This window comes from Actinia tenebrosa, unplaced genomic scaffold (genome assembly GCF_029948245.1).
Source record: "Actinia tenebrosa isolate PJP-AT-01 unplaced genomic scaffold, QUT_ActTen_1.0 PGA_scaffold0__85_contigs__length_37466705, whole genome shotgun sequence".
NCBI lineage: Eukaryota > Metazoa > Cnidaria > Anthozoa > Actiniaria > Actiniidae > Actinia > Actinia tenebrosa.
Window position 1 is genome coordinate 5,299,375 of NW_028292569.1, and position 21,508 is coordinate 5,320,882.

Consider the following 21,508-nt stretch of genomic DNA (forward strand, 5'->3'; position numbering starts at 1 on the left):
CAACTGCGGGCTCCTACTACAGCCAATATCACCCGAACAGCGTCAACTACGAAGCGAAATCAATCCCAAGAAGTGAAAATAACGTTTCAGCACATATTAGCAATTAAGCAGCATTGATAGAATCTTGCTATTTGGACTATTTGTCCACTAGGCGTCTTGTCACAAAAGATTTATATCTTCAGAAACTTTCCAAACTCGTCAAAAAGGTAAATTGAGCTAGGTAATCTAAAGTCTTGGATAATAAGTTGATTCAGTTTGCGGCCATCCGCCTTACTTTATATGCGCATGCATTGATGTTTATCGTGTTTTCGTGGGCTTAGCCCCAACTCGAAATTTACTGAGTGTATCTTGTATTAGTATTTTAAAAAAATTCGAAGTCAAGATAATGTCCTCCGTAATACGAAAGTGTAAATACGGAGGACATTATTTTGACTTCGAATTTAAAAAATAATTAATTATTTCAATTTTTCCAATTTTATTTCCACCCTTGAATTTTATCTAAATTGGGTTCCCTGTGGTATTAGTTATTGAAATTTCTATCTATTTATTTTAGACCATTGTTTAATACGACCTAGAAATGTTTTTTTGTTGGGCCACTGACGCTCACATTCGGTTCTAAAATGCCCCCCCCCCCCCCCCCCCCCCCCCCCCATTATGAATGTATTGCATTTATTATAATTATTTCAATTTCAAATCATTGTTTAACACTAGTATTAGAGAGTATTAGAGGTTCATTTTTGTTGCGTCTCACACGCGCATTCACTCGCTACTTCGACTGTTGCTTTTGTCAGGGTAGGTTTTTAAAGCTAAGAAAACTTAGAGCCGGGGCTCTGAATTTGGGGAAAGTTATTTAAACTATATATATTCCATTATCTCACGTACTAAGTGTGTTATGGTATCAGTGGTATTCGGGGCACACGGCTAATATCACACGCTGTCCGTCCAACCATCCATCCATCCATCCATCCATCCATCCATCCATCCATCCATCCATCCATCCATCCGTCCGTCCATCCATCCATCCGTCCGTCCATCCATCCATCCATCCATCCACCCACCCACCCACCCACCCACCCACCCATCCATCCATTCATCCATCCATCCATCCATCCATCCATCCATCCATCCATCCATCCATCCATCCATCCATCCATCCATCCTCTTTATCATCTCTTTGACGGCATCTTACAGAAATAGAAATTAGCTGAAATTAGTAAAAGACATCTAGTATACTAATCATTCCGCGTAATTTTAGCAACAAACCCCCGCCACGTTTTTTTCTGATGAATTTTAAAGATTGCTTCTTATTTTCCAACACAGTTGTAAACTGTTTCCAGCAGTTACCATTAACGAAAATAGTAGTTACCCTATTTTCTCTCGTGCCGTACTTTCGTAAATGATTTGCGCTCTGTAGGATCTCTTTTTGTCATGTTGTCATCCGTGTAACCAGCCAATTAAGCCACTGCAGGGACAGTGGGTTGTTTTCGTCTAGAAATTCATTATTTACAAGGAAAGCAAATAATTTCCCGAAATGAAAAACCTGAGTGATGAGTGGATTAGTAACGATCGTAAGATCTTGTTTTCGTTTTTAGATTGAAGAGTTTTTATCTTGGGATTAGCATCTCTTTATTTAATCCTCAACGTCTTAATGTTCCTTCATTTCCACAGGGCCCCCGCGCTGAGGAAGCCCCCCTTCCTTATACCGCTAATCACCAGTAATTATCATTCTGAGGGTTGAAACTACTTCAAAAATATCAAATAGTTGAAGCTCAAGTAATTAGAACTTACTACTCTTAGGGTTGTGTAACAGTAAATATGTATTGGCGTATCATGATCAAAATGATCCGAAACATTTAGTTTTCGTAGGTCATAAATTGCTTGCTCGAAAATAGAAAAAAATAAAACTTATCCGAAAACTGTTTTCCTCTTTATTACATCCATTTTGAAATCACAAGCAAATCCTGCAATCTGATTGGTTCCCTGCAGCAGTGATTTCAGCATAAATTGCACGATTTTGAGCTCTAAATTGCACGATTTTGCACATCAACTGATATGAACCAATCACAAGAGAGGCATGTCATTTTCTAGCCAATTATATCAAGGAATCCATCTTAGCGTTGAGCTCACCGCTTCTTGCGAAAAAAGAGAGCCACGGCTCAAATAATTTTTTCTGAAGAACGATTTTACCGTCAAAAGTCTTAAAAAAAGACTTAAAAAGCCGTAAAAAGGACTTAAAAAGACCAACTGATCACTTAAAATCGTCAAAAGCATCTTTGTAAAGTAACTGCTTAAGTAAGTTGAAGATATTACAGCGAAAAGCAGTGGGAGAAAATGCAATCGGCATCTTTTGAATGTGACTTCTTGGCGATTGATCGTGGAAAGTGGTTTCCTTTTCAATCTGTAAAGCATAACAACACATCGAAAATACAGTCATTAAAAGAAGTTTTTCTTAAGAAGAAGATTTTTGCTGAGCTAAGTGACTTCTTAAGGACAACCGAAGGACTAAACAACCTTTGATTTTTGCTGTTTTGTCGGCACAAGTGTGATCTAAACATATTGAACAGAAATCGTAAAAATACAAGCAGTGAGCATTGGCTGTAAATTGGACAACAGCCAGTTCATTACAACCCTTTTGGGCAGGATTGTCTTGTTATTTAATGTAAGTAAACGATTCTTAATACACGTAATGCCTTTTGGTCCGATATAAATTCATTTTAGTTTTGGATTGAAAGTGTTGGTTTTCAAAATGAGAATCATTGCTCGATCAGTATAAACAAGTTCTCTTGGCAGCATGTTTGAATCGACTGCTTTTAGATTGTAAGTCATGTCGGTTTAACTGAAAAAACGTCTTTTTCAAAAAATATTTCAAAATGGATATAATAAAGTGGTAATTGAACTTCGTGTCGTACAATTTTGGTCTGAAATCAAACTTGCAATTACAAATCGCACTCCCGCTACGCGGTCGTGCGATTTTGTAATCGCGCGTTTGATTTCAGACCAAATTGCACTCCACTCAGTTCAATTACCATTATTAATAATTCCACAAACAGCTTTATGTTTTCTTCGTTCTTGATGGTGGAAGATAAGTCTACTTTGTTCTAAAGTTTTTGAGTGACAATCGATCTGCAATTTAGTACTGAAACTTTAGTCTAAAATATCATAACTATCTGGGATTTTTGTTCTGTTCAGTTAAAGGCAGCAAAAATAAACGAAGGAGCAAAAGCTTAAGGATTAGTAAGGAAAGGCATATGCAATAAGTGAAAAGTTTTAAGGAAAAGATAGATGATAACTAAGGTGTTTCAAAGGATCGTTCAACTTTGACCAATGAACAAATGTACGAAAACTGGTGAATTAAAACTAACTTTTTAAAGGTATAAAAAGTGGTATTTACTACATATATCTCTCTTTAGGATTTTACGTTTTTTGATAGGTAGTTTTCTCTAGAATTCAGGATACGATTTCAAAGAGTTCAGCCTCAAAGTACTTACAAATGTATCGTAGCTCTTGACTCCTCGTATTGTCGTCTTGGTAACTTGGACTGAATCAAGTGCTTTTTTTGTTTATCGTTTGTTTGGAGAGCATCCGACTCAAAAAGTGTTTACTCAGCTACTCATGTACATCGAAATACTCGAAATACTCACGTAAAGAGCCCTTATAGTCCCGTTGAAAAGTACTGACGACAAAAACAATACCGCATCTGTGGTAATTATTTGGCCACAGATAGACCACACTCGGCTATTCTGCCGTGCGGTCATAGCAAATATGGTACCAAAATATATAAATACTGTAAGCCAAATTATCAAATTAATATCTTAAAATTCAAAAGAAAAAGACTAATTAAAAACTACATTTATGAATATATATATTGTCACTTAAAAGTCAAGCGTAGGCTTCCTGGGGTTATTCTGGAGTCATCATGATGGGAAAAACTGGAGAAGACAAGCTGCAAAACCTCAATTCTTGGGTCTCTAGCGATTTAATCAGTCTGAATTCAGGGGGATAAGGTCAACCTTTAGGATCTTAATAATAGAAATTTCAAGTGTAGTCGGTAAAGATCTTAAGAAAAACGTCAATTAACGTTGAGCCAGAAGAACTCGGGACGTTGTGAATGACTGGCATGAATGAAAAACAAGTTTTTAGTATTACAAAGAGAGAAGTTCAACTCTTTTAATCCTTACAATAAGATCACTGTTTTAGATCAGGAAGGTCATTCACAATTGGCCTTTCCTAACAAAAAATAGTCTGCGGAACATTCTTGACAAGCTCCCGCATCCATCTGGACACTCCTCTTTCGCTACTCGCCTGACCCCGGCTGTTAATAATAGACCTAACATTGAAGAAATATGGACTAATTGTCTGGTGTTTTGTACTTTCTTTATCGAGACCTCCTAGTTTAGGCTTTCCCCAGCACAGAGCAAATCAGGGATAGGATTAGAGTCCTTTATAGGGCTTGAAAGACCTTTATTCGTGTTAACAAAGGTAAGGATATCGTTGGAATAGGTCTTATAAAAGCGTGATTCCGATGATTTATATGACAAGTAAACGATGAACCTTAAAACTAATAGACATATTTGACAGTGCAAATGAAATTTCAAATACAGGGATGAGAAACCATTCAGCTTTGGTCGGCTTTGGGTCGACAAGAGAAGACGTGCGTTATTACAGTAAGGACACTAGGACCGTGAACAATCATCTAGATTTTTGTCACTTTCTTAAGAAAACGCATTCTGTAAATCATCCATTGGTTCATTCGGAATGGAAATAAGATTTCTTTTGATTTGCTTAGTGTATTTGAACTTAATGCTTCATTTTAGAGGGTTTTGAAACTGTAGGAAGTTCATTTAAATTATTTAAATGAAAAAAATCAAGTGTCCATGGTTAAAGAGTCCTTCCGCGAGCTGTAAACTCTTACTTTAATTTTCAGGAACGTCAGGATCGATCATCAAGCTACGAGGCAATTTGTAACTCATAACTAAATTAATTAGACCGCAGAAACATATTGCTAAACTTATCGTTACTTCGAAAACAACCTCAACCTTGGACATCAAATCCCCACGTCAATATGACTTCAATTTAATGATTTGTTTTTGTCATTTTTTTCGTTTTCAGTCGTCTTAAAGTGTACACAAATCAAAATGAAAGCATGCTAGAACAAACTGTCGAAAAAGAAATGCAATTATTTCTAAGATGTGCAATTTTATTTAATGTCTAACAATTAGATTATTCTGAGCCACAACCACTCATAAAACGTCGACAAGAGAAAACGAGGTGGAAAATAACTAATTTCGATATTTTTAGGCGAACTAAATTGGAAAGAAATTAAAAGCTTATTCTGTGATGATTAGCTAGAACTTCTGTTGATGTTTCCTAGATTATAATCCTGGTTTATTTTGCTGGCAAAATGTAAGTAAGGCAATAACGAATATTGGAGATTGAGTTAGTGTTGCTAACTGATCGTTTCCATTCACACTCGAGTTAAATACCGACCCACTTGTTAGTGCTTCAAATTACCATTTCAGAGCAAAAATATAAACCAATCCCAGTACGTTGTACGAAGATACGAGAAGACTATAGTATACTTCTGCAAGGTTGTCTCGTACTCACACCCCTTACAGGATTCTATTTTAAGTTATGTAGTTAATTTTACTTACCTGCGTTAGTGCAAAACTGCCAAGCCCCTTTGGTGTATAGCTCAGTCGCGTACTAAAATTCCACTGAAAAGAGCGTCCAAGAAGTTCAACAATCTAAATGTCACTCGTAACCTTGATGAAGCGGATCAAACAAAACCAATGTTACTTGAGGGCGAGCTTTGTACAAATTTCACTAAATGTCTGCGACAAAAATGGCACTTCTATTTTATACTTAATAAAAGATAATAAACTACTCAAATACATTTTCAATATCAAAGCAGTTCCAATGTCATTACTGTTCGCACGACATAAATGGCCCTACTTTAGTTTCATAATCGATAGAAAAAAATAAACCTCTTAATACTTACTCATAGAATAGACCTTTTCAGTATCAAGTCTATTGTCAATAAAGATGGTTCCAGAGAACTATAAATAGGCCAAATCACGGCGGGAAACAAGATTCATCTAGCCATGATTGACCCGATGATGTTCAGAATGATAAATTTAAGATTTTTTTAATGGAAGTGACCAATTGTTTGACCTCAATAATAATAATTGACACAAAACTGATCACTAAAAATTTGAAGTAAATTAACATGGAAACATGTGTTCTGTTGATTATATGAATAAAGGTGTCAATTTTGTTTGAGACCCGAGTAATTGCAGTTTAATGGTACAAGAATATTCTCAAATGAAAAATAATACTTTAATATCTAACAACTTATTTAAGTGGGGATTAAATTAATGCCGTGCGCCTTTCGCTCGCAAGAGAAAAAAACTAAACGCCGCAAACAAACAGAATTTTGGCATGTTTGAAAGTATTTGCGATTATTTTTAAATCATACAATATTCTGTAAGAGCTTATTATTTGTACTTTAATTGATATGAATTCGAAATCTGTTTATCTATTTTCGAGAAAAAGTAGATAGCGATAAAGGCACTTACTTCATATTAATTATAGTACTCCGTTTGCATGTGAAAAATTCCAATCAAACTTACTTTGACTATGTATATAAAGCAAATTTTCATTGATTTTCATTCATTAGTATAACTTTTCAACTACTACTACAGCACTGCGCAGTCACATAATTCCTGTAGCCGCGGGAAACTAGTGGAAGCAGCGCGCGTCCAATTTTTTTTTGGCGCGAAGTCAAAGCATTTCTATTTTTAATACTATTCTTACAGAATGTTTAGATAAAGATCTTATTAATGGCTGTATTAAGAATGACATCGGCAAAATATCACGGTAATTAGAAATATAAACTAAGCCGAAAATGACTGAAACTATTTTCACTGGTATAAGTTACAGTCAGCAGTTGAAGTTGGACTTTCGTGAATTATTCAGTGGAAAACTCATAAAAGGCTAAACTCGTCAGTGGCATCTAACTTAGCTAGAATAACTTGAATACTGAGAAAACCGCATCTTTCGCTTATGTTTTGCCTCAAAACTTATTGTTTCTTTCTATTTTTACGACAGAAATTCTCGATAAAGGCCAGAATCGTTGAGTCTTCAATGTGGATTTTTACTTTGCTGATCTCCTTCCACGAATGACGATTTTGCAAGTTTGTGAATCTTGCTAAAAGGTAATCATTTTGCTGTGAGTTTTCGTTCTTATGTTCTGATGTAACTTGTGTCAAATGATGTCAAATGTCTACGAGAATAACTTTAACTGATCTTTATTTTATGTTAGTTTTTTAAATTTTAAATCGATGTTTATTTGATTCAATGTGACTGCCTACTTTTGGAAAAAAGATTAAACTTTTTTTAAAACTTTGATTTTCCGAATTGCAATTTAATGCTGATTCCAAATCTGGAAAGAAAAATTGGGTGTCCCGAGCTTGTTTTCGAGATAATCAGCATTTAATGGAAGTCTACGCGCGAGCTTTTGGAGCAAAAATTGCGCCACCGGAAGTGATTAGAAAAAAAATTAAGATAATAGTTATTTGCAGACTCTATGATTGCACGAATGAATGCTAGTCAATCATTCTACAATAACACGTTGCTATTTTCGACAAAAAGACAAAGAGATACATTGAAATCTCATAAAGTCGAGCAAAATTCCCTACAAAAATCTATTTTTTCATGTGTTAGAATATTTAACTTTTTCTCAAATGTTGATATAACCTAGATCTTTAGGAGTTTATTCAAATAAGCTAATACAAGATAGAGAGTCCCGTGCAAAATTTGAGGGTTTCGCCCTGTTGAAGCTCAAAACGCGTATGGCTCTTCAATAAAATCTTGTAGATTTTTCAGCGGTTTTTGAGCGCGCGCACATCGTGGGCTCAAATCGAACGTTCAAAAGTAGGCAGCCACCTTAAATCTTAATTTTAAGACTGACTTAAGGCGTGCAATTATATGTTTCTATTGTATCCGGGCGGTATATTATATTACACGGCAAGATAATCCTGCAAGAAATCAAAGCAAAGCTTAGTCCTGTTTAAGACAAACTGGACAGACAAGAAGGATAATTGCTTTTCGAATTAATTGAATCCAGATATCTTTAACCCTTAATTAGCTTACCAACCTTTACCAACCTTGGCGTCGTCTTGACATCACTAGAGAACAAGACAATAATTACTTTAATTATCTATAATTAATGGATAATGACTATAGAAATATTCTAAAACTTTGTTAGTCTTGCTTTAGTGTGTCACTTACCATCTTTACGGGCGGCGTTGTCAGGACTCAAATGATTCTAGTGAGTACCTATAGCTAGCCATTCACTAAGTGCCTTGGTAGCTCGTCTCTCGATCTACGGATAAAATTGCCATTTGAAATCTATTTTTGCTATAATATTATTCCCATATGTCAGTAAAAGCACTAAAATCGTAAGATAATTGCTTCCGTATTGACACGAGATTACAGAGTTAAGCCGGAAGTTGGAACACAATAGTTAAATAATTATCCTTTACATTGCCAGGATACTATCAGTACTTTTAGGCTGGAGCCTAGGCTCTCTCGCTCAAGTGCGCCTCGGTCGTAGAGTTCGTTTGTGTAATATCTGTTCAAGCCACTAAAAACGTGAGGTTTCTCATGATTGAGGAATGACCAGTTAAAAAGGCTTCAACGTACTTTATCAGTGTCCTACTTTTTTTTTTTTTTTGCCTTGGCGAGAAAAAGAAAGAGTTCGGTAAATTCAAGTTATTGTAAAAACTTACTTTAACTTCCAAATTATGATTTATTTTTTCGTTTGGACCAGTTTCGCAGCTCCATTACTAGTTTCCCAATCAGAAATTAGAATTAGCTGGACGGAGACCAAAAGATATGCAAACGCAAAGTAGTAGTACTGCACATGCTCACAACAGGGTATCGGTTTCATCCAATCAAAACAAAGCTCTGATAAATCGCACCTCTGAGTGAAAAACTGTCCATTCGAAGCTACAGATAACAGGAACATATGAGTAACCGGAAATTTAAAGCCCCATTTACACTGGCGATTTTTGTGGCAATTTTCGGAAATATGAAATCTTTTGTCTCATCCTTCAAAAGAGATATTCGTCTAGGAAAATCTTAGTGTAGTGTAGACGGGGTTTTATGCAAAAGCTACCTAAGATCTAGTGTTCCAAAAAAACTTATAGGTCATGTACCTCAATATGGCACAAAGAAAGTTGGCATTGGCTTAGATACGTTTGAAAAATTAATGTCTAGTTCATGTTTTTCCCCTTTTTTTATTTCCTAGAGATTTTGCGCATTTTGTTTTCCATTCGATAAATCTAGTACGTATATCTTTTAAAATCACGATTCCCTTTTTTGACTATTTTGTTTGTATTTTCATACATGCTCCAAATCATTCGCAAACGTATTGTACGCTTGCTAGAACACAGACATAAAAAACAGCTCACATGTGCATGTCAAACGCTTTCTAAAAGAACGGCAAAATTCAAGGTTTTTGCTCAATTAATGGATTTACATGATTGCCTGAAGCGCAGAAAGCTAAAGCAGAAAGCCTGCATATATCATCATTTAGGCTGATCTTGATGGGCTAATTGCTACTGACAAAGGAAACAGCTGGAGGGACACAATATTTAACAATTATTCGCTGAGGCAAATAATTGTTTTAGTATATATAGAGAAGAAAAGAGATTAGAGAATAAAAAGAAGATAAAAGACATTTTTTCTGGTAACAGCAACAAAGCGGCTGGCCGCCATTTTGGATTATCGCTGGAGGTGATTATCGTGTTATAGTGTGAGTTTCTCGACCAATCAGCACGCGAGATTTTCAATAATCACCTGTGTATTTTTACTAACAATGGATATGTCTCCCTGTTATATGAAATATTACAAATTAAGAGGGCTGAGGCAAAGAGGGGTATTAAGTAAGGGAGGGTACAGTGTGTGTTGCACGTATAAAGGTTTATACAAAATCTTATATGTAAGTTAAGGTGCGAAAGCTATTCCAACACGAAAGAGACCGCTTTATTAGGCACTTGGAATAACTAAAATTGTTACTTAAAATTTCATACATAAGAGTTTGGCGTTGGAGAGGGCCGGGGAAGAGGGAGGGGCCGGGCGGGGGGGGGGGGTGTGAGAGGGGGTGGGGCAGATAATACCTTTGGGTTTTCCTTATTTAATATTAGACAAACTGCTGCGAAAAAAGTCGTTATCTCAAGATCATTTCAGTACTAATTACGTACTCTTAGCAGTACGCCTACGCCCTTCTGATCTCCAGCTTCACGTGAAGCATCATCATTGTGAGAAAGTTCGTGACGACTTGCTTCTATTCGATCGGGTGCTATAGCCGGGGGGGGGGGTGTAATAGTTGTTAATGGGATGTGTTGCCCAGATCTTATCTAATCGCTAATGACCAGAATATATAAACAAAATGGACCGACTTCTCTGAGTGTTAAGGTGTTTTCAAACGATTTAAATAAGAGCTCCTCTCAGTCGAAGAATTCTGAAGTGATCCTCTTTATATTCTCTCAAATATTCCGTTCTTTTCCTTCCTTTTTTATATCAAACTTTTGATCTTGGATGTAATTAACAAATTAATGGCGATTAATAGAAGACTTTTTAAATTCATTCAGATAGATTATCATCTGGTCAAAACCGATAAAAAGTGAATCATACTTACGTCAATGTGTTTGAATAAACATATTAAGCGTTTGTCAAACGCCACATGCTTCTTATAAATGAATATTTCGCTTCCTAACTCGATAAACTCCATTAATACGAAACATCTTATTATTTTTATATTTTTTGGCAAGACAACCCTCATGTATTTTCAATGTTTTCACTTAAATTCGCAGACGAAAGTCCCGAAGTCACTAAAGCCATTAAATAACGGAGCATATTTATGACGTCATAGACATGTCACTTTTGATAATGATTGCATGTCAACTTCCATTTTTGTTTTGTCGGAAAATTGATTTCAAACCGTGACGCCCTGGGGCGAGCTCCAGAGAGGCGGGTAAGTTCATCGCGATTGGTGGTTTGATCATTTGGCTTTAGTGACATTCAAGTAAATAATTGAAGAGAGGCTTCTGTAAAACAGACAAAACAACGTTTTAAAGGCATTTGATATAACCGAGGACGACGCTATGATGGAAAAGGTGAGATAAATTTTGCAATTCTACAACCGGGGTTTTGAATTTCGTACAATTGTAAGTTACCTACAGAATTAATAATACAAGAATCCTCTTTTATGCACATTTACATTTCCAAATTAATTAGATCATTAAAACTGGAGTTTTCTTCAAAATAAAAGAACACTGTCCTCTTTCAAAAGAAATATCATTTCTTTCAATTTAATAAGTTGAGGTGATTCTCTGTCAATCGTACGTTATCGAGAAAATAAATCATCTAACATTCCAGCAAAAAAAATTACAGGTTTTCCCCCCGTTTCTTTTGAAACAACACAAAAACTGTGTTTTTAAAAGCATTCTGGTTTGTTCTTATTATCCAGTGTAGATCTTTATTTCTTAATGATTTTAACAAGAAATTATTCAACGTTCGTCGCTGTGTTATCGAGAAGTTTCACACTTCCATTTTAGACATCTCCTTCAACAGCCAGATGGAGATAATACCAGATTATGGTATCGCGTAATTAAAGACACCTTTGCAACCCATAGATTATGCCTTAGGCATAAAACTCATATCCTGATATCGCAAACTCAGCCTGTTTTTAATTTCTCAGCAAAAGGTATTAGTTTGTTTTGTTTTAGTAATCTATTCAATTATTCGTTTTTTTGTATTGTACTTTGCACTTCATTTCAATGAGTAGAATTCAAAACGCAAGAGAAGGCGTGGTGGTAGTCAACCCATAATGAAAGCGATCATAATAAAGGAATTGGTGAATACTTCAAAATTGATAACAATTCGAAATTCGAACTCTTAATAGTTCAAAGTTATTCTCATTTTAAAAAATTTTCTGTGTCTTGGTTAAAATAGACCCCCCAAAAAATGACTTCGATTTTATTTATTGTCACAAAAGCCCTTCGTGAATAATATTAATTACAAAAACAATATACTGCCTATATTGCTGTTTTCTTCCGTCAATAGTACAGTTTTCACAGCTAGGGGCTGTGTAAATTAAAATAAGGTAAAATCTATTACAAAAGTCAGCAAATATCTGAGATTAAAATTCGGGGAAGGAAAAAACCCACTTCAGCTACTAATATCCATATTCTTTCTTCTCGTACCAAAATTCCTCGTATATTCTTAACGTTTGCGCTGCATGCCGTTGTCTCATTTCCATATTGAGATAAAAAAAAGCACTAGACTATTCGTATTGTATAAAACTTTACAGGAGAGTTCTTTAATCTCTTATCCATTTAGTTTATGAGCCTTTCTAAAAATAGACGCCAAACGTCTTTTCCTATGACAACAGTAGAAGCAATCAGGCCAACACTGTAATCTTTCAAATCTAATTCTACAAGTTTTATAGAAGTTCTTAATTCGGATTCTTAAGCCGGCTGTACTGCGACTTTAATTTGGTGTCATTCAACTTTCCAGTGCAAAGAGATTTAGTAGAATTTGTTCCTCCTTAAATAATAAATTATTAAATTACTATTTTATAACTCAGTTATTACGATATTATTGCGAATGTTGGTTAAGAATAAATATTGACTTATAAGATTTTAATCCTATTTAAATCGGAAGAAATCAAGACAGATTTACTCCATTTTCTTTCCGAACCCCTTTCAATTTCGAGCTCAGAATCCTCCGGATCTTTGGTCAGCGGACCGACCCAGCTGACGACAAAGCATTCTGGGTACGAGATTGAGCCCCTCTCCGCGTCGAATTGTGGCCTGGTACCGAGGATAAAATTTCTAGTAAATATTTAAAACAAAATGTATATAATAGTTAGTAAATATAAAATGATGAAAAGAATAAAGATTTTTTTCAAACTTTCTTTTATTTAGAAGTCTGTAAAAGAAGACTTGATATTTCAAAAATTCAATGAAAGGTTTCTCTTTGAGGTAGTTCTTCTACCCCGGACTATTTCGTGTAGTCCGTGGAATAACAGATATATCAAATGCAAAAGGCTTGGGATAATGTCTTAGATAAATATACGAAGTTCTTTGATCCTATTACGACCAATTGCCGATAACCACAAACTCTTTCCTAATTTATTCAACATATATATTTTGTACTCAAAGCAACTGTTTCTCCTAAGAAATAAGGTCGCACTGAGACGTTCTAGAAAATGGGGTAGCGTCTAAAATCAAAACATAAAGTTTATTGACCAATTACCAGTAACCGCAGACTTTGTCCTGGTGGTCAATACCTTTTTTACTGACCTAACGACTATTCGTCTTAGAGACCCACAGATGTTTCAGAAACTGTGGCTAGATTAAAACCTCCCGCGAGACAAGCAAACTGACTTTGAGTTCCCACCGCAGATTTTGTTATGGCGACTTAAGTTGTTATATGTAGTACATGGTCATGCGAAAATATAGAATCCTATTAATCATCCTTCTCTGCATGGATTGTTCTGAAATTCTAATTGATAACAATTAACTTGAAAATTTGTTGTCTGAGCATGCGCAGCATAATTGAAGCCGTTAATAAAAGATAGCGTTTTAAACTTTTATCCTGGTTTTAAGGAAACGCAAAGAAACCATTTTAATGTTAAATAATATACGAAAGGTTTTGCAAATGGTTTCCTAGTGTTGTTTCCGACTCTCAAAAGGATCAAAAAAATCTGTTTTGAAAAACTCAAGCCTACGAATTTACATTTACGAATATACTTTTTTTCATGCCAAACCAATAACTCTCAACAGTGAATAAGTCAACAAGTCGAATGGCTTTCCTTGAATTTAAAATATTCCCAAGAAACATTGCGAAGTGCGATCGATTTTTTTTCGTGCCTTTTGGATGTAAGAGTGCATGCGCAAGCTAGAATCACGGCTTCCATTGAGCGACCTATAGATAAGTATTTAGAGCCCACGATATGACATATATATTCACTTAACAATTACATAGAAAACTTCCCTCGTCCGCTTGAGAGCAAAATGCTCTTGCTTCAATTTTTTGATCATCTTGCCGTACTGATAACATCTTTCCTGAAGGAATAAAGGAAATGTTTCAGTTAAAAAGATTATGTTTTGCTATTTGTAGCTTATTTTTGTTTAATGTTTCGCGTCAGCAGCTCTGGGGTTCTTAATACTGATGTCAGTAGGTTCTTTTAATTAAATTATAAATGAAAGAAAGATAGAATGAAAAAGAAAAATGAAAAGAAAAATTACTTTGTTCTTGATAAAGTTCTTTCGGTTACTTTGACTTTATATTATAAATTCAAAGATTTTAAAATTTTCTTTATTATAGCTTTTGGCATGGCGTGGCTACTCTTTCGAGGCTCTTTTAAAGAAAATTCTGTTTTTCGGATGATCATTCGCGCAAGTAGCTTTTAAATTTGCGACTGTCGTTAACGTTGTTTTTGTTTTTGTTTTGTTTTGTCTTGTCCATTATGCTAGATTTATGACAGAACTGGATCCTTAGATTTCTTCTTTCTTTTCGTTTAACACAACCCAACCTATATCCATCCGCGTGATGCAATTCAATATAAGTCAACTTCATTAGGAACACTTCCTTTTACGTTAGCTTTGACACCATCGGCCAACGCCGGCACACATTATAGCTCTCTCCGCCGTATTTACAGTGTCTAATTAAACACTTATCTAACGTACTCTTACAGCGGCTTTCATTTTCGGTGAACTTTTTCATGATTCCGTCCGTACGTGATCCTCGAAAATCCTCTCACAGCAGAAAGGAAACTACAGCTTCGAGGAAGAAAGGCAAAAAAGAATTAATGTCAAAGTAAGCCTATAGAAAAGAAGAAAGGAAATGGTCTTAAAATGCACCGGTTTTTTTTATTAATCTCAACCCAAATCGGCTCTTCGTTGACTCAGTTAGAGTTGAATCAGTTAACTTTACGATTTGATTCCCACAGACTGCGAAGGTGACTATAATGATGATTATGATGATGATTATGATTTATATAGCGCCCTTTCCTATGTGGATATAATCAAAAGCGCTTTACATGGAGTTGTGAATGACAGATTGCTTTTTTAAGCAATTTACAAACATGAGAGATGGTTAGTATGAAGTGGAGGCACTGAGGGTGGTCACTGCCAGGGTTTCTTTTTACATCCTCAGTGGTTCTTTTATGTCCCCCATTTTACTGTAGGTTATAGGAAGGGTTAGGAGACAGGGCCTACGGTTTTAAGTCCTTGTCCGAGAAGACTATCTTCGGTTGCAACCATATTTGGTAATCAGGAGCGGTTTTCGTATCAGTGAGAAACGTTAAATTCATAGCCTCACTGTAGCCATACCCTATCTTACCGAGACCATAGCGTTGCGATTTCCTGAATTACTAGAAGACAATGGGAATCCATTTTAATGTTACGGCTTCTCTTACCGTGTACATTTAGAAGTTTCCCATGCATTACGATAATAAATCTTTACGTTAATTCTTATGATGTGGTAAGTTTCCCACTCATGCGATAACCATTTAAATGTTACAGCAAGTCGCACCGTGAACATGCTGTACATAGGTATAGGTATTTAAATTCTTATGGAAAGCCATTTTAGTGTTACGGTTAGTCGTGTACCGTGTACTGCTGTAAGTCAGTACCCTATGTTTCCCACTCATACAAATAGCCTTCTTATGGGAAGCCATTTCAATGTTACGGCAGGTCGTATCGTGTATGTACATGAACTATAAATAGGTACTAAAACCACTCTACAGGTCATTTGCAGTCAAGGATGGGCCCCTAAACGCGTGCTTAGTTATCTACTTGGCAAGGCTGCATAAAACAAACCATAACGAAGAGTTTCCTTATCTGACTGACATGCAATATACTGAATTGATATTACCTCATTGTAAACTCTAAGCGATAGTTCCGATTGACTCAGACCAGGTATCTCTAAATCCATCTTTGATTTTAAGTAATTTCTTTAGTTAGATGAATGTGGCTCGACTCGACTATTTTCATCTCAGCCGAACCAATGGTTGTATGGAAAGCTGATGAGTTCACCACTTCATATCGTCGTTAATATACTTAAACTGGGAAAGAGAACGACGAGAATTCCGAAAGTGAAGAGCAAAAAAGGTTCGATATTGCCGGTAACCGCGAAAACGATAGAGGAAAAATGCAACAATTCACGAGAATGAGTATCCTTTAAGGCAAGTTGAAAAGTCGCTTCCCTAAAAAAATCGACAAAATCGTAGTTATCAATTCTTCAAATGATATATTGTGCTTTGGAGAGGCTTTATATTTTTCTTTTCAAAACTGCATGAGTAAAAGATCGATTTAAAAACTCAATAATTTAGAAGACAAACAATAAGTTGATTCAATACAAATGTTATTTTCACTGAATATTCATTAGAAATACGGTAAATTATTTTGGTAAATACGATTAACACTTCATGGGAAAAGAGAGCATGTTATTTACATAGAACAGAGTTGCATACTTGAAAAGGAATGGTTCAATATTCAATATTTAGATATTTTCCATTATTGAGCTTGACAAATGTCTGACAAAAGCTTTCTTTGATACCGATTAAGGATTGGCGCCATTCTCTTTCTTCTTCAAGGATTAAGTTGTCTTTTTAAGAAAAACTGAAGTCATGTATAACAAATCAGTTAGGTTTGATATGTTTACTTTAGGCAATGTTTTTTTTAATATTATAATTGAAATTTTAGACGAAAATATGTTTACATATGAAAAGAAAAGATTGAAAAAATATCCAATGAGATGGGCTCACGAGCAAAGCTTCGGATTCCAGATTCTCCGGCTTATTGTTTTTGTTGAAGTCTTTTCTTATTCCGGTTAGGATCGTTGAGCTTAGAGAAAGCTATTAAGAACAAGATAGACTTGGAAAACTGTTGTAAGTAGAATCTTTTATTAACTATTGTTATTTTCGACACTCTCTTATGAATAGTTAACACACTCATTCATACATTTGCTACGAAATGCAGATACGTTGCAACAATTCCTTTCTGCTATTTTCTCGCTAACTACAACATTGACTTACAATTCACAATTGAACGAAAGTATACTCAAAGAAAAAGCGTTGTTTTCAACCTTTTGATTCAAAGAATTTAACTGTGTATTGTTTCAATCCGGCACAGTTTGAAACTTTGAAAACTCTTTTCAATCAAACTCGATACTCGAAGCAAAACAAATTAGCACTAGCGTCAAGGCGTTTGTATTTTGATGAGAACCGGCGTTGCACAAGATGGAACTAGAATTCAAATTAACAAACATTTTCCAGAGTTTTATATCAGACAACAGAAATTTGATTGAATCTTCGGGAAAAAAATAATGGGCACAATCTGTTTTGCCAACATATACTAATGAATCTAAAACTGTAATAACGATTTTAATATTCCTCGTTTTGTTGTTTTGTTTGATTTTTTTTTTTTTTTTTTTTTTTTTTCCCGTTTTTTCGCGTTTTTTCTCGATTCACTACTTTTGTTTGTCATTTGCTACGATTTTCTTTCATTTGAGAAAAGTTTTCTAGATATATTAGAGAAACGGAATCTAGAATAAATAAAAGAAAATGTTTGTCAAGTGATCACTAAAATTAGGAAATAGTAATGTCGGGAATGTCTTTTTTTAAGTCCCCTGATTTGCAACATGCGACAATTTCTAATTAAACTTTTGTTTTTCTTTCGGATATCCACGAAGAAGGTAATGAATAACTTAAAAGTGTGAATGAATGAAAACGAAAAAGGGGAGAACGACAAAGGAAAGGCGCGGTTGAAAATTAAAATATTCAAACGAAATATTCGAAAGACGGATAACTTCATTTTTTAAAAGATATTTTTTCGAGTAAACTGTTCTTGTTACTTATTCATTAGTAAAAATACTTTTCAACAATTCACCGCACAACTTCTGTTTTCGTCTCACACCTGGACGCAATTGGGATTGGAATCCGCATGAGTGACAAACAGGAAAAAAAATCTTAATAAGTCTGTTACAGTCCTAATAATAGAATAGATTCAACATAGCCGTGTATTCCACTATTGCGGTATCGTGCATCTACACCACACAAGCAGATTTCCTATGATAAACGACGAGTGCACAATATATACTTCGTTCTTTGGTTGCGATATCTCCAATTTTTATTCAGTAGCTACTGTAGTGGCTGTCGTGGCTATAAGAGCTTAGAAACTCCTTCAGCGCAGTAAGTAAGTACCACATATCATTCGTGAATATACTACAGGAAATGAACTTAGATTTCTTGAAGTTTCAATGCTCGTTTACAAAATCATTCTTAAAAGTTAGAGTTACGTTATGAGTGATTTTTATCTTGAAACAAGTCAAAATTATGATATATGTTGAATATTGCCTGACTATAAACCACAAAAAAATATTTTAAGTCTCTAGTTAAATCATAGTTTCCCAATAAGTTATTGCAAAATTAGTTTTTTTATTAAGTAGCGTAACTTTCCTTTCTTTATCTTATTTCATCAGATTCATGAATATATTTTTACTGATTCATCGGACAAGATATTCACTGTTGTAAATGTTTGATACATAATTCATATGTTAATAGAATAGACGCCTAGGCTATATAGGGTAGTTTATAGTAGTCTACAAAAAACCACAGAGTACACTAATAAATATAGACTGTATTATTACTATTTACCCTTCAAGTGTTGTATTATTACAATAATTTTAGCAACAAAGAACCGTCCTTTTTTCCTGCATAATTTAACTTTTCTTTCCCAAGATATACACTTATTGATATAAAAAATATTTCCTTTGTGGACAATCATTTGAAATATTCAGGGCTCGACTTCAGTTCCTGATCGAATTAAATTTAAAAAATCGTGAGGGTTTATTCTGATGAAAGAGAGGAGAACTAGCTTTTGGTAATTATTTCAAAAAGAAATTTGAGAAGCTAAATGAACGCCTACTCTGCTGTGAGATGGGTTTCTCTGCGCGGGAGTTCAGTTTTATGAATACAGTATCAAGAGAGTTTTGTTGAATGGGGCAAGGAATTGCTGTCCAAATATTTAAAAATCTTTTTACTCTAGATTTAAAATTTAAGCAATACGTTTAAGATTTTCCTTATCTTAGTTAGCATCAAATGAAATTTGCTTTGAGATTTTCAATACGTGGAAACGTCGTTTCAATGAGCCATTCCAAGGTTATGGGGGGAAACTGGTTCGAGTTTGTATTGCTTTGCATTGTAGGCCTGTTAAGGGACGAAGTAGGTGAAACAAAGCCAAATACATTATGCTCCAGTTCGTCATAGATCTTTGTGACTGGAATCTTTCCGAAGTCGACTTGAATATATCTAATTGTCAGATGAAGATTATATTTAACGATTCTGATACTATGAATTAAGTAATCTTTGACCATAAAAAGAAATACACACAAACATAAAACAAAATGAAATCACTTCGGCAAAGAGAGTCAGAAATCGTTCGAAGTTCTAGCTACTACAAATTTCAATGAATCCTAATTTTCTTTGATTTCTATATTTGGCGCGGAGCTAGACCTGTAGTTTGGTACATGTTTAATTAAAGACATTCATTTGTTTTTCTGACATCTGTGTCTAACGATATGGCGAATATGTGACGTCAAGTACAATTTTTTCCTGACAACGTCCTCTAACAACGTTAAAGATGAGGACGCAATAACATGTGAAAAATTCATCACACAACAGAAAAAAAAGCGAAAGAACTAGAAAAACGAATTAACTAGAAAAAACGAGTGAATCAAAATAAAAATGATAACCACAGTCTCTTTTTAATAAAAACATTCATATCAAAAAAATTAAGTCGCGGTTAGGGTTGGGGTTTTCTGTAAACAACATGTTTCTGTTACGACATCTCGTGCACGGCCCAACATCGGCCAAATCCCAAAATCCATTTTTTTAATGCATATTTAATCATGTATCCTTCTTCCTGTGTCGTATTGATATTCATTATTACTGAGTACTACGTTTCGAAACACAGGTGTTAGTAAGTTAGTACGCTGTGGATTCCTTGCTAGAATAAACATTTGGGCCAAAAATGGCGCCCTTGAAAGAAATAATATTTAGATATATTAATAATAATGAATTATAATTAATAAACTATAGGGAAGGTTTAGTTTTAGGGAAAGGGGGCCTGAGGCTGTAGCTACGTTATCTCGCTAGTTATGTAAGCTCGGCTTTCAACTTCCTCTTCTTTAAACGAAAGTAATCGAATAAACAAGGAAAAGCAAACAAACAATTATCAGAATTAAGAAAGCAACAAATCACAAACAAACGAACGAACGCGCGAAAATTACAAAAGAAAAAGAAAAAGAAAAAGAAAAAAAAAAAAAAAAAAAAAAAAAACAGCGAACAAACGATTAAACCCAATAAGTTAAAAGTATTCAAAGACAAACAAGAACAAAGGAAACAAATGAATAAACAGCAAAACTAAGTCTGCATTGCGTGTTTTTAAGTCACGTATACTTTTGTTTTTTGTAGCTCAAGGGTCCAGGAGTATGAACTTGATAATGTTACATAAAAGTTGGCCTGAAGGCGTGCGAAATATTCAATTATCACTAAGCGTCTCTAAACTATTCTACTCCGTTTTACCCCGTCGGTCCTTTTTAGGCCCCGTCCACACGTATCCGGAAATTTTTGTATCCGCAAATTATTTTTTACGGATACGAAAATGTTTGCGTCCACACGCAGCGTATTCGAATCGTTTTCGCCGTCCACACGTATCCGTTTTCGTAAAATTTCCGGATACGGACACAAAAGTTTGCGGACACGTGTGGACGCAACCCGTATCCGCAAAAAAAAAAAAAAAAAAAAAAAAAATTGCGGATACAAAAATTTCCGGATACGTGTGGACGGGGCCTTAAACGACTCAATACAAAGTTGTACAAATTTACGCTAATCTTTTTGATACTTTACACCATTTTTGCATTCATTTTGAGTAGTTACTACAACGTTAATTAAAAGAGCTTAAAAAGAGAAATGATTTACAGCCATTAAGTTTGATATCTCTTAGTTTCGAGTGAAAAAACGACGGTTAAAGATAAGAGAGTGAAACAGAAAGTACGGAAAGCGCTTGATTTATGACTTTAGTTAATGGAAGATGGAACAAGCAAAACACCTGTATAAATAACCTGACTAGATTTCCTTGCCTCGTCATTCGCTGCAAGCAGAGAATGAAGTAGTAAAACTACTCTGTTTTGGTTGTTAGAGTATTTCTTAAAAACCAAAAGAATCTAATTCTGTAGTCAGTTGTACTGAAAAATTCTATTATCTTTTGCAGAAGAATGTAAACTGAGAAAAGAACCAGAAAACTACCTCTCGTAAAACTGAAAATCACCAAAACTACTGCAGTAGTAAAATTTTCATAGCTGTGAAGAAAAAAAATTAAGGTAAGATTATCTTTCAACACTTCTTTATTCATACAAAATTTTTTCGTTGGTG

General features: G+C 34.9%; 2 protein-coding genes across 7 annotated transcripts in view; one reads left to right on the plus strand and one right to left on the minus strand.

Moving 5' to 3' along the window:
- The window catches only part of LOC116297987 (galanin receptor type 1), a 29,156-nt gene extending 15,026 nt beyond the window's left edge, over nt 1–14,130 (minus strand). The window contains exons 1-4 of one of the 4 annotated variants that reach the window (XM_031706313.2): nt 14,052–14,130; nt 8,290–8,383; nt 8,156–8,186; nt 5,652–5,762 (exon numbers count right to left, since the gene is read on the minus strand). The gene's annotated coding sequence lies outside the window, so the exon portion shown is untranslated. Of the gene's footprint in view, nt 1–5,651; nt 5,832–5,998; nt 6,088–8,155; nt 8,187–8,289; nt 10,091–14,051 lie in introns of those variants that run through there. The other 3 variants (XM_031706314.2, XM_031706312.2, XM_031706316.1) reach the window with 3 other exon arrangements.
- Nucleotides 1–21,508, plus strand: part of LOC116297989 (QRFP-like peptide receptor) — a 26,283-nt gene continuing 4,775 nt past the window's right edge. Inside the window, exons 1-3 of one of the 3 annotated variants that reach the window (XM_031706327.2) lie at nt 1–206; nt 7,108–7,214; nt 21,348–21,456. The gene's annotated coding sequence lies outside the window, so the exon portion shown is untranslated. Of the gene's footprint in view, nt 207–4,338; nt 4,480–7,107; nt 7,215–17,961; nt 18,270–21,347; nt 21,457–21,508 lie in introns of those variants that run through there. The other 2 variants (XM_031706326.2, XM_031706328.2) reach the window with 2 other exon arrangements.